This window comes from Malurus melanocephalus, unplaced genomic scaffold (genome assembly GCF_030028575.1).
Source record: "Malurus melanocephalus ecotype Western Australia unplaced genomic scaffold, MMel_1.1 scaffold_420, whole genome shotgun sequence".
NCBI lineage: Eukaryota > Metazoa > Chordata > Aves > Passeriformes > Maluridae > Malurus > Malurus melanocephalus.
The window spans coordinates 27,937-39,711 of record NW_026623652.1 but is presented as its reverse complement, the minus strand read 5'-3'; positions in this window follow the sequence as shown (position 1 = coordinate 39,711).

Genomic DNA, 11,775 nt, shown 5'->3' with positions numbered 1-11,775 from the left:
AGCGGGGCTCTCGCGCGCGGAAGGGGCGGGGCCGGGCGCACGAGAGCCCCGCTCCCCCGGAGCCTCTCGCTGCCTATTGGGCGTGAGCCGCGCGCGGGGGCTGCCGGGAGGCGCCGGGCCCGGGGTGGGGGAGGGGAGGGGCGGCCTGAGGGGCCCCAGAGCGGCCCGGGGTCGCTGTGACTGCACCGGAGTGCTGGGAGCAGAAACGGGGCCGGGAGAGGGGCAGCGGGGGGGCAGCGAGCGCGTCCGTGTGGCCATGCAAGCGTTCGGAGCCGCTGGGTTTCCTTTCCCGTGCTGCCGGGGTTGAGGCGCCTTCAGGGGCTGCCGAACGCGGCAGAACCGTGTGGGAAAGGCCCAGGTGGGGTTTTGGTGCTGGACACTGGGRGATCGAAACCCTGGAAAGCGTCTTTGAGATTCCCCCCACCATCCGCTCCTTCGTGCCTTGGCACAGGGTGCCCGGAAAAGCTGTGGCTGTCTCTGATCCCTGGACTGGTAGCACCGGGCTTGGAGCACCCTGGGATAGTGGGAAGTGTCCCTGTCCATGATGGGGTGGAACTGGAAGGACTTCAAGGTCCCTTCCAGCCCAAACCAGTTTGGGATTCTATGATATGTGGACTCACAAGCTAGCTCTGCATCTTTTACTGTTTATTTAATAACCAGTTTTATTTAATAAGTCCTAACCTGTCCTTAGGCCTGGTCTTGCTGGCACTGCTGAGCCACACTGTCCTATCTGTGCTTTGAAGGCTGTGCCTRTTTCTGCTGGCTCTGCTCCTCCAACTGACCAGGTGAGATGGAAATTCACCCCATCCATGGATGAAATGGGGTTATTTACCAAAATGTCGCTGACTGAGAGCAGGCACACCATCTGGAGAATAACTGATAGTCCTTGCCAGGGAAAACATCTAGTCCAGGTTAGATGAAGACGGGGCAGAACACAAAAGCCTGTAAAGGACATGTGCTGTGTTTGCAARGAGACATGGAAACCCCAGGCTCAGGTGGTGGAATTTCCATTTAGCTGACCTCAGCCCTCAGCAACGAGCAGCTTTTTTAGCCTTTAGAGTCTGGATCCTGCTGGCAAACTGTGCCCCTGCCACAGGGAGACATGGCACACCTCGGAGCCATCCAGAGTAGGTGACACTGGGTACCTTGGGGACCAAGGACACAGAGATACCCTCTGACCACAGCAGGATCCAAATGGAGCCATRGGCACTGGAAATTGGAAGCAAAACTGTCTTAGGCAGCAGTATGGTGTAACAGCACAGCACTGGGGCTGCCATGAAAATGGACCTGGAGCTTCTTGCTAAGCATTTTTTTTCTGCTACCTGTTCAAATCTCTGCCAAATGGCGAAGGGATGGAGTAGGAACAAATGGAAATGGTGCAAWGTCCTTTCTGATTGACAGCTCACCTGCTCCACAGGACATTAGCATCAGCAGAAATGTCTTTCATCCATTCAAAATTGCTAACWATACTTAGCATGAGGTCTAAACTCTTTTTATAGCATTTAGAAGGTATACCAGGAGCTGCAAGTCTCCCACCTCATCAAACAACTGTTGCTGCTCACAGCCTGGGGGTGACAATTTGATGTGCCCCAAAAGCTGCCCTATCTACATTTGGGGGTGACAATTCGATGTGCCCCAAAAGCTGCCCTATCTACATTCTTGAAGACAAAGCCAACACCAGAGATGCCATTGCCCCTAAATCCCTCTGAGTGGGTCACAAAGCTCAAACTCACACAGGGGTGCCCACATCAGCTTGAGCTGTGCCAGCACTGCCCCTCACCCTGACACACTGCATTTCCRTGGAAAATCCATCATTTTCCTGTCWAACCTGGGCCCGTGGCTGGCAGCTGAGCTGGATTGTTTCCACCTTCCCACAACCCACAACGAAGGACTCACAGGTCAAATTATACCCATTGTGTAACACCCCCAGCCTGGGCTGGTTCACTGAGGTGTCACTGAGAAAGGTGGGACAAAATCCAGCTCTGTTCTGCTGTCCCTGGGATCAGACGTTGGCCCTGGACATCARCCAAGGCAGCAGATATTTGTTTGGGACACCAAAGTAAAAAATCAGCATGTCTCAGTCTAAATATACCCAGAGCAGGGATGTGCTGACCAGCACAACACTCCTGGTGTTTTCCACAGTACAGCCTGGTGTTCTGACTATGGGAAGGATTCCCAGGGCAGAGGAAATTAGGGAAAAATGAATAAGAGAAAAAAAAAATCTTCCATTTATTTGTACAAARAGTAAATCTGTGTTGCCATCCTGGCAGTTCCAAGGGTTGAGGCACYACACCAGTGGAAGTTGCACATCAGGGTGGGTCTCACTTTGGCAAGAGATGTCAGATGGAACTGGAATTCCTGTAATCTGCTATTAATGGTGTGGTAAAAGCAATTCCTCCGATGTGAGAGAAAGAGGGAAACATAGAAATTAATTAAGCAAAACATTATAGAAATATCAAATATTTTGGCTTTACTGTGGAACAGCAAGGAAAGCAAGGGAGGGCATATCAATCCCTTAATCTGTAAATTAAAATTGTTTCTGAGCAACTCACAACTTAAGATCTTATGAGGACTGAGCAATGTGTCCAAGGCATTGCTAARATGGAGGAAAAAGCARGTTTTGATAAATTTATTCTGAGATAGAAACTCACTGGGAGAGTCAGTCCTRTGAGGAGTGRCTGAGRGWGCTGGGAAAGGGGCTCAGCCTGGAGCAAAGGGGGATCAGGGGGGACCTTGTGGCTCTGCACAACTCCCTGACAGGAGGGGACAGCCGGGGGGGTCGGGCTCTGCTCCAGGGAACAGGGACAGGAGGAGAGGGAACGGCCTCAGGCTGGGCTGGGGAGGGGCAGGATGGACATCAGCAGGAATTTCCCCATGGAAAGGGTGGTCAGGCCTTGGCAGGGGCTGCCCAGGGAGGTTTGGAGTGCCAATCCCTGGAGGTGTCCAAGGAGGGGCTGGAGGTGGCACTGAGTGCTCTGGGCTGGGGACACAGTGGGGATCAGGCACAACTTGGACACAATGGCCTTTGTAGAGCTTTTCCTTCCTAAATGRTTCCATGATTCAAGTGCAATATTGCCATGCCTACCTGGCTGCAGGAATTTGAGGAGCAGTGTCTGGGTGGGGGTTTTGCTCAGATGAGGTTGTGTCAGTGACTCCTCCCRGGTGTGTGACAGTTCTGTGCCACACATCTGTACAACAGCAACGCAGAAACACAGCTGCTAGTTTGTGCTAATGAGGCTCTTGCCCAGTGGAAGCACATCAGGGTGGTGAGACAGTTTCAGCCCAAGAGAACTTGCTCTGCCAGTTTTCCTAGGAGGATGAGAATGAGGGGGAAGTGGAAGGGGAAAGTCCCGGTGCCACCAAACTGGCGATATCTCTGCATTGTACAAAAGAGCAAGGATTTCTTGAGGTTCACCTCAGCCTCACTGTATCAAAGCAAAAGTAATCTTGTGTTTAGAAAAACCCTGGAAAACTTGTGTTGTGGGTCTCAAGATTGGCACTGCCCTAGAAGCTGTGTCCCCATGGGCTCTGTGTTCCTGTAGGCCCCATGTCCCCATGTCCACCTGGCCAGAGCCACTCCAGTGAGCTGGGGATGCTCCAGGATGCAGCCCCAACCCATCCCCCCTGGGCTGGCTCCACTGAAACTCAGCAGTCAGTTCAGTCCATGTTTTCTGTACATTCATTGTCCTGCGGAAGGATTTGCTCCCTGATCCTCCCAACCTCTATTCCCAGGCAACTCTGAGTCTCACATGCCGTGGCCCAGCACCACCGCACTCCTGGGGCAGGATATTGGGGGTGACACCATTTGATTTTGTCTCACTACATCTTTTCTGATAATGAACTGGACTATTTCGAAGCCTGTGTCTATTTCCTGCAATTTCTCTAGGCCTTGGATAGCCCATGGAAATCAGCCCAGCAGCTTGTCCTTTATTCCAGGGCTGCATTTGGATGTTAAACAGTCAYAGGATGAGGATAAGAGTGACTGGCCACAGATGTCTCCCGGACAGGCTTCTCCAACAGTCCCAGCAGGGCTGCAGGCAGGTTAAAAAAAAAGAAAAATGAGAGACAGGCAGKGACAAAATGACACAGTCTGGGATTTGCTGTGGGGCTGGTAGGAGTCAGCTGCTCAAATCCTCTGGCAASTCAGTGGGGATCCATTTCCCACATTTCAGATGCATTCGTGAAATCCCCAGCCTAGCACAGTCCACTCACTAAACCCGTCATCTTGGACCTTACAGTGTTTATTTGGGTGCTTGGATAGGAATCAGGGGTTATTCAGTGGCCAGGAAGGAATGAGAGCACCAGGAAAGCAAGGGTAGGTACATTCCAAATGCTCCTGCTGGAAGAATAATTATTAACTTCCAGCTGGTAGGAGAGAGTTATGAACATTCTTGTTAGGGCAAGAATGACAGCACTCAGAGCATGAAAACATTTATTCTTCCTTCAAAATAATATTTTGTAGCCAAAATGAGGTGACACGAGGTTTGATGGAGTTTTAAAGATCTGGAAAAGATTCATGGGCAGATCCGTGGCTGTCCATGGTGCTTCTCCTGAGGATGTGGGCATGGGGTTCCTGGCACTGCTGCCTTGGGGTGATGGGGCACAGGGCACTGCCAATTTCAACCATACTCCCAAGCATGGGATCCAGCACCTCAAWTTTTCCTTCCTGTGGCTTTGTTTAAATATTAAACAAAAGGTTTGGAGATAAGGAGGGAGAAAGGCAGAGGTGTGGGCAGAGAGAGGACTGGCAGTGCCCTCCTTCCRTGAGTCAGGGCTGCAGCTCCACCTGTGCTGCTCTCACTGACGCATCCCCCTTGGTGCTGCAGGCAATGGCTTCATGGTCTAAAGATGAGAGAGACAGAAAATCAACTTCCAACGTGTGGATTAACATCTGGATCCCACAGGATCACCACTTCCCTTCCCCATCCTCCACATACCCTCTTATCCTCTGCTAACAGACCACTGCTCTCAGCTCAGATCAGTTGCACTGTTCCTCAGGTCTCCCCAAAAAGCACAAACTCTCTCTCAGATGCAAGAAATCAGCACAGAGTTGCTCTGAAATCAGTGATACAATACTCCCTGACATGATGAGTTTTGGTCTTGAATATGGAATCAAACTGCCTGCCATATGAAAACCAGGAAAAACCCAGCAGCTCATACCATTCCGAAGGATTTTTACAAGGTGGGAAGAGTTTATAGAGGGTCAGCTTTGTATTATTATGAAATAAACACCAAATTTGTAATAAACCATTCTTGGAACTGATTGGTTCCCCACAGCTGCCCAGTTCTGGGGCTCTCTTTGAGCTTTGGGACACCCTTTTACTTGGTTCAGAAATATTGGGGGCACTTCTGGGGTGGGAACTGTGCTGTCCTGGGCACCTCTGGGCTGGGGTCACCTCCAGCCTCTCACCTGAGCCTGGTTCAGCATTCCCAGCCCCAGCACACCCCTCCCCTGGCAGAGCCCCCTGGCAGAGATGCCCTGGGTGATCCCCAGCCCTGCCCCAGCCTCTCCCCTCCCTCACCTGCAGAGCTCAGACCCCTGGGGGGGGCTGAAATGATGTTTCAGAGAGTTGCTACCCCAACATCAAAACCAAACCCTACACACTCTTTTGTTTATTTATTTCACGTCTTGGATATCTGCAAAACATTTGCTTCTGTGTCACAGAATCATGGAATMAGTAAGGCTGGAAAAGATYTCCATGATCAACCAGTCCAAGCTGTGCTTGATCYCCAYCTCGTCCCCAGCCCAGAGCACTCAGTGCCACCTCCAGCCCTTCCYTGGRCACCTCCAGGGATGGGCACTCCAAACCTCCCTGGGCAGCCCCTGCCAAGGCCTGACCACCCTTTCCATGGGGAAATTCCTGCTGATGTCCAACCTGACCCCTCTGGCTCATCCTGAGGCTATTTCTTTTTGTCCTGTCGATTTGTCCCTGGCAAATACTTTCTGTAGACACTGTTAGATTATTCCAGCTATGTTTTTATTTTCTCTTGATGCCTTCAGTGTGTTTGGCACACTTAAGTAATTAAAAAGTGTTTTCACCTTGTACTGGATGGAGAGAACAAAAACAGCTCAAAAATCCCCACTTTATCCTCAGAGTCAGCCTTGCTCTGCAGCTTCCCTGGGATCTCACCTGGATTTTCAGGAGGGTCAATAACAAAAAGGGTTTCTCCATGCTTGCCTGGAACTTCCTCCTCCCCTTTGCTGTCACTGCAGGAGCCAAACGCAGGTAAGAGCGACTCACGGTGCTCCAGCTGGGTTCGGGTGCTGCAGTTCTGTGGTGGGTGCCCTGGGAATTGCGTTATTTGGTGAACGCCCCGCAGAGCTCAGCCCTTAGCAGTGAATTCCATTCGCAGAGCCGGGTGAGCCGCGAGCCTTGACAGAGTGGTTGGAGGATTTCCCCAAGGCAGCGCTGGTGTGAGAGCGGCACCGCAGCTCCCACGTGTGGCACAGGGCAGTGCTGGCTCTCCAGCCTGGGGAGAGGTGGCACTGGGACAGCTGGTGCCCTGGCAGCGGTGACACAGCCTCCTGCAGCCAGTAACTGACTGGGAGGAGGCACTGAAGCCRTGGACAGAATTGCTTTGCCCTTCAGGCACTTCCACCCACCCCATACAGYGGGGGATGGGGAGCAGCTCAGCTACCTCGTTACAGGAACTGGGAGCAAAAGCAATGCTCACACAGGGGCTTTACAGGCAGACAGGGTTTGAACATCCCACTGCGTTTGGGAGGATAAGGAACAATACCAGCCCTTTTGTTGGTCTTCACTGCAGTTCACTGCCAGGTTATTTTTTATCACACGCTGCAGTTGCCTGGATTTTGGGAAGGATTCATGCCCTGGGGTGCCCCTGCCCCTGCCATCCCTGCTGGCCCCCAGCAGCCGCAGGATTCTGCACTGGGGCAGGAGCCCCCACAGCTCYTCCCTGGCCAGACACCAAAGGAAATGCAAGGTTTAGAGGAGGAAGGCTCAGGAACAGCACCTCTTTCTGAATCCTGGCTCTTCTTTGATGTCTTCCAGTTAGAGCATTGTCCTGGTGACACCAAGGCTGAGGGTTCTCAGTGAACCTTGGGGGTCCCTTCCAACTCAAAATATCCTGTGAAATCTGTGAAATCTTCATGGCAGCTCTTTGATTTCCCTGGTGGACCATGGGAGATGAGACACAGGGTGTGACGTGGCACAGGGGACACCCCTCAAAGCACAGCACAGCCAAGGGCACATGGGGTCTGTGCCCACCAGGTGAGAGGATCTGCACTTCAGCAAGGAGAGTCATGGAATCATGGAATTCCATGCATTGGAAGGGACCTTAAATATCATCTCATGCCACCCCTGCCATGGGCAGGCACACCTTCCACTGTCCCAGGGTGCTCCAAGCTCCAATGTCCAGCCTGGCCTTGGACACTGCCAGGGATCCAGGGGCAGCCACAGCTTCTCTGGGCACCCTGTGCCAGGGCCTCCCCACCCTCCCAGGGAAGGATTACCAAATACCCATCAAGGAGGACTGGGGTGTCCCATCCCTGCACCTGGATGGAGGTTCCAGGGTGGCAGGACAAGGCGAGAGGAGGCAGGAGGGGAGACACCTCATCTCAGGCAGCAACTATGGAGCCGGGGGCCCCCAGTGTCCCCCACCACAGGGGATGTCTGTGGCACTCCAAGTGTTCCTGAAGGATGGAACCCAGCTGAGGCCAGCCAGCCTTTCCTCTTCTCTTCTGCCACTTACTCCTCTGCAGTTTGCATTTCCTCACTGGAACAGTTTTGTAACTGTAATTGGAGATACTGGGARCCTCAACCAAGCCCATTTGAAAGTTCCCCATTCCAAGCAAGTCCTGGAGTCCAGGGAAGAAAGCAGCCACCYGGGACTCTCCAAGCACATGGCAGGGAACACCAAGTCAAGGAAAYTCAGCTGTGAGGATTCCTCTGCCAGAGAGGTTTTTTGGGCCAGTGTGGAAACTTGGTGGCCAAACAGGTGGAGCAGGTTCTCAGGAAACTCCTGCCCTGGCACTGAAAAGGAGAAAACCGTGGGTTAGCAACTGGTTTTGTCTCAAAGCTCTGGAGGTGGTTGAAGTGGAAGTGGAGAGCCCCACACATGAGACATGGACCTGGACTTACACAATGTCCTTCAGCAGCTCCTGCCTCCKGCCCCAGCTGGTCAACAGCTGCCACATCCAGGGTGGGCCACATCCAGCCCCGGGATGACTCTGAGGAGAGCAGACCTGCACACAGGGCACAGCCATGGGGCTRCAGCTATGGCAGAGCCAAAGGGGACACCTAGGGACACAGAGSGAAGTGGGGAGAACTGACCCCAAAAGGGGCACAGTGAGATAAGCAAGGAGCCCAGAGCCACCTCATCATAGGAGTGACTGTGGGACATCTGCACAGAGTGGACAGATGGGTGGCTGTGGCAGAGCAGAGGCAGTGTAGTGGCAGTTGAAGTGCGGTGGCAGTGACAGGGCAGTGGCAGAACAGTGGCAGTGACAGGGCAGTGGCAGTGTGGTGGCAGAGCAGTGGCAGTGGCAGAGCAGTATGGTCACAGTTACAGAGTGGTGGCAGTGGCAGTGCAGTGGCAGAGCAGTGGCAGGGCAGTGCGGTGTGGTGGCAGTGGCAGTGCAGTGGCAGTGGCAGAGCAGTACGGTCGCAGTTACAGAGTGGTGGCAATGGCAGTTGCAGTGGCAGAGCAGTGGGAGTGCAGTGCCAGTTACAGAGTGGTGGCAGCGGCAGAACAGTGGCAGGGCAGTGGCAGTTGCAGTGGCAGTGCGGTGGCAATTACAGAGTGGTGGCAGTGGCAGTGCGGTGTGGTGGCAGTAGCAGTGCAGTGCGGTGTGGTGGCAGTGGCAGTGGCAGAGTGGTGTCAGAGCAGTGGCAGTGGCAGCACAGTGTGGTGGCAGAGCAGTGGTAGTGGCAGTGCAGTGGCAGTGGCAGGGCAGTGCAGTGGCAGTGGTAGAACGGTGGCAATGCAGTGGCAGTGAAAGTGCAGTGGAAGTTATAGAGTAGTGGCAGTTCCAGAGCAGTGACAGAGCAGTGGCACTGGCAGTGGAAGTGCAGTGCAGTGGCAGAGCAGTGGCACTGGCAGTGGAAGTGCAGTGCAGTGGCAGAGCAGTGGCAGTGGCTGAGCACCAATATGTGCCCCCTCCCAGCACCCTCCCAGCTGGGGCAGGGCTTGGGCTCCCCCCTCACCCATTCYCAGCTGGGCCCTGCAACAGCTCCAGGTCCCCTCCCCACCACACTCCTCCACTGCAGGCAGGAGCTGCCCTTGGATTGATTGCAGCACTGACAGCGATTCACAAGTGTTGGAAGTGCAATTTTTCACCACCAACTAAAAATAGCAGAGTGAAATTCCAGAGCTGCCTCCAGTCTGGGACAATGGCATTTGTAGCCCACGAGTGACAACAGGGCCGGCGAAGCTCCAGGTCCCGAAATAACAGCTCAGAAAGGGCAAATTCTGGCTTTAATTACAGCCAGACAAAAAGGAGCGTTTCAAAAGAGCATTGTCAGAATATCTGAGCATTCGGTGCCAACTGGAAACCGAGAGGGGAATGCAGTGGGAGCAACGTGGACTCTCCACACAGACACCCCAAATTTCAGATATTCCCAAGGGGATCAGGCACACACAGCTGGAGCATTCAGAAGAGCTGATACCTTTGGCACAAGATAAAAAAAAMCCTTCAAGCAGCAGCAGGAGCTGATGATCCATGCCAAGGAGCTTCCTGCCTGGCACAGCCACGTCCAAGCTCCGSTGCACATGGGGGTGTGTGCACCTCTGAACCTCTCCAACACACATCAAAACAGCTCCATGTGACATCCTGGAAGGAACACTTCCTTTATTCTCTCAGTTCCAGCTAACAGAGATCGGATCCCTTCTGGGGAAATTGCTCTTTCCCATCCCATGGGGCACAAAGCCACAGATCCTGCCCAACTTTCAATCCCAAACCTGCTGGAAGTGCCCAAACACRGCCTCCTCAAACTCCCTTCCCAATTTCAGCAGCAATCCCATGTGCTGGAGGCAGTCGAGGCTCCCRGGATGGGAGCCCAGCTGGGGGTGCTGCTCACCTTCACAGAGCACAGAGAGCCCACCTGATGCTCTGCAATATTTGGTGTGAAAAAAAGCACTTTTGGATACAGAACCACCCAAGTGCAACAGGAACAAAGTCAGGCTGCAGCAGAACTGCTTTCTGAAAGGTGAAAGGGACTCAGYGACCTTGCAGGTCAAAGTAAAAGTTTTGCCACGTCTCTGCAGTGGCTTCATCCTTCYGTGGGGCAAGGAGCCTCTGGGACAGTTCCAGGTGCCAGCAGCTCCACACACTCTGAGGGGAACAGACACTGAGGGGACCCAGCAGACACAGCCAAGCAGAGAGAGCTGTGTTTTCCCACTGAAACATGAAGGGGAAGAGCCAGGAACCAGCCAAGACCCGTGAGGAAAGAGCAGCTTCCAACTATGGATGAAGTGGAGCATCTGTGACACCAGGGGAGACGGCTCTGGGCATCTCTCCACAGCAGCCAGGCCTCGCTGCTCCTGCTTCCCCTTGGAATGCTGAACTGGAGAGCAGAATCCAGGCTTGGTGCTGCCAGTAAGGAGTCAATTGAGAAATATTTGGGGTTTTATTAAACAATACACATCCACATGCCTCGCTGCACCAAGTGGGGACACTGCTCGGGCAGTTCTCTGCAGACAGCAGCTTCTCCCGCSACTGCACCCACTGAAGGGATTATTTTTATATTTTTCATGTAGTGCTGAGCTCAGTTTGATGCCTTTATCTATACCATGAGCTGCACAGTATTGCTTTTCTATACCWGGGTCACAGATAGTGCATCACTCTGGGCACAGATTTGACTTTTTCTGCATAATTTTTTTTGTGCATGCTTCTTTGTGATCACTTTGATTTCTGCTTCAGCAGGAAAGTCCCATCTCCAAAACTCAGGAATCCAGAGGATGAGCCAGGCTCATGCCTGCCACAGCTGCACATCCAAGACTGTGAGRCAGAGAGAACAAACTTGGACATCTCAGCTCCCAGGAATAAATCCTGCTGTATGAGCCYGAATGTGACAGCAACAGGCCATGAGCCTCACACCCAGCTTCTGCTGTTGCTGTGCAGCACAAGGAGATGGAGGCTCAGCCTCAGCCAGAGAATCTCAGGCAAACAACAGCCAGAGAAGGGATTTAAAACATCCCTTTAAAGACCTGATATGAATGATGTGTCTCACAAATTGCCTGCCCAGCTCGGGGAGCAGACAGGMGCWCTCTGGACAGTCAGGGACACAGTGSATGGGCCATGGGAGAAGGCAGAGGTGGCAGGGCAGGCCCATGGAGTGAGGACACTTCTGTTGGGTTGGCCTCGCCCCAAGAGGCAGAGATGAAAAAGCTCCTTAAAAAAAAACCCATCCAGCAGTTCTGTGCCTGGGATATTCAAGGCAGGCTGCTGCTGCTGCAGGCTGTCCTTCCTCYGCCTCGGGTGCTCACATCACCCCAGGTTAACATTCACAGCACAGCTGCCTTTAGACTCTGGTTCTGGATTCCTCCTCCCTTCAGAAGTCAGATTTAAGTTCCAGCTTCAAAGAACAACTGAGTGTGCTGGAGAAACAGAATCTGGGAATCTCKGAGATTGGAAAAGCCCTCCAAGGCCATCGAGGTCTACCTGTGACTGATCCTCACCTTGTCCCCAGCCCAGAGCACTCAGTGCCACCTCCAGCCCTTCCCTGGACACCTCCAGGGATGGGCACTCCAAACCTCCCTGGGCAGCCCCTGCCAAGGCCTGACCACCCTTTCCATGGGGAAATTCCTGCTGAT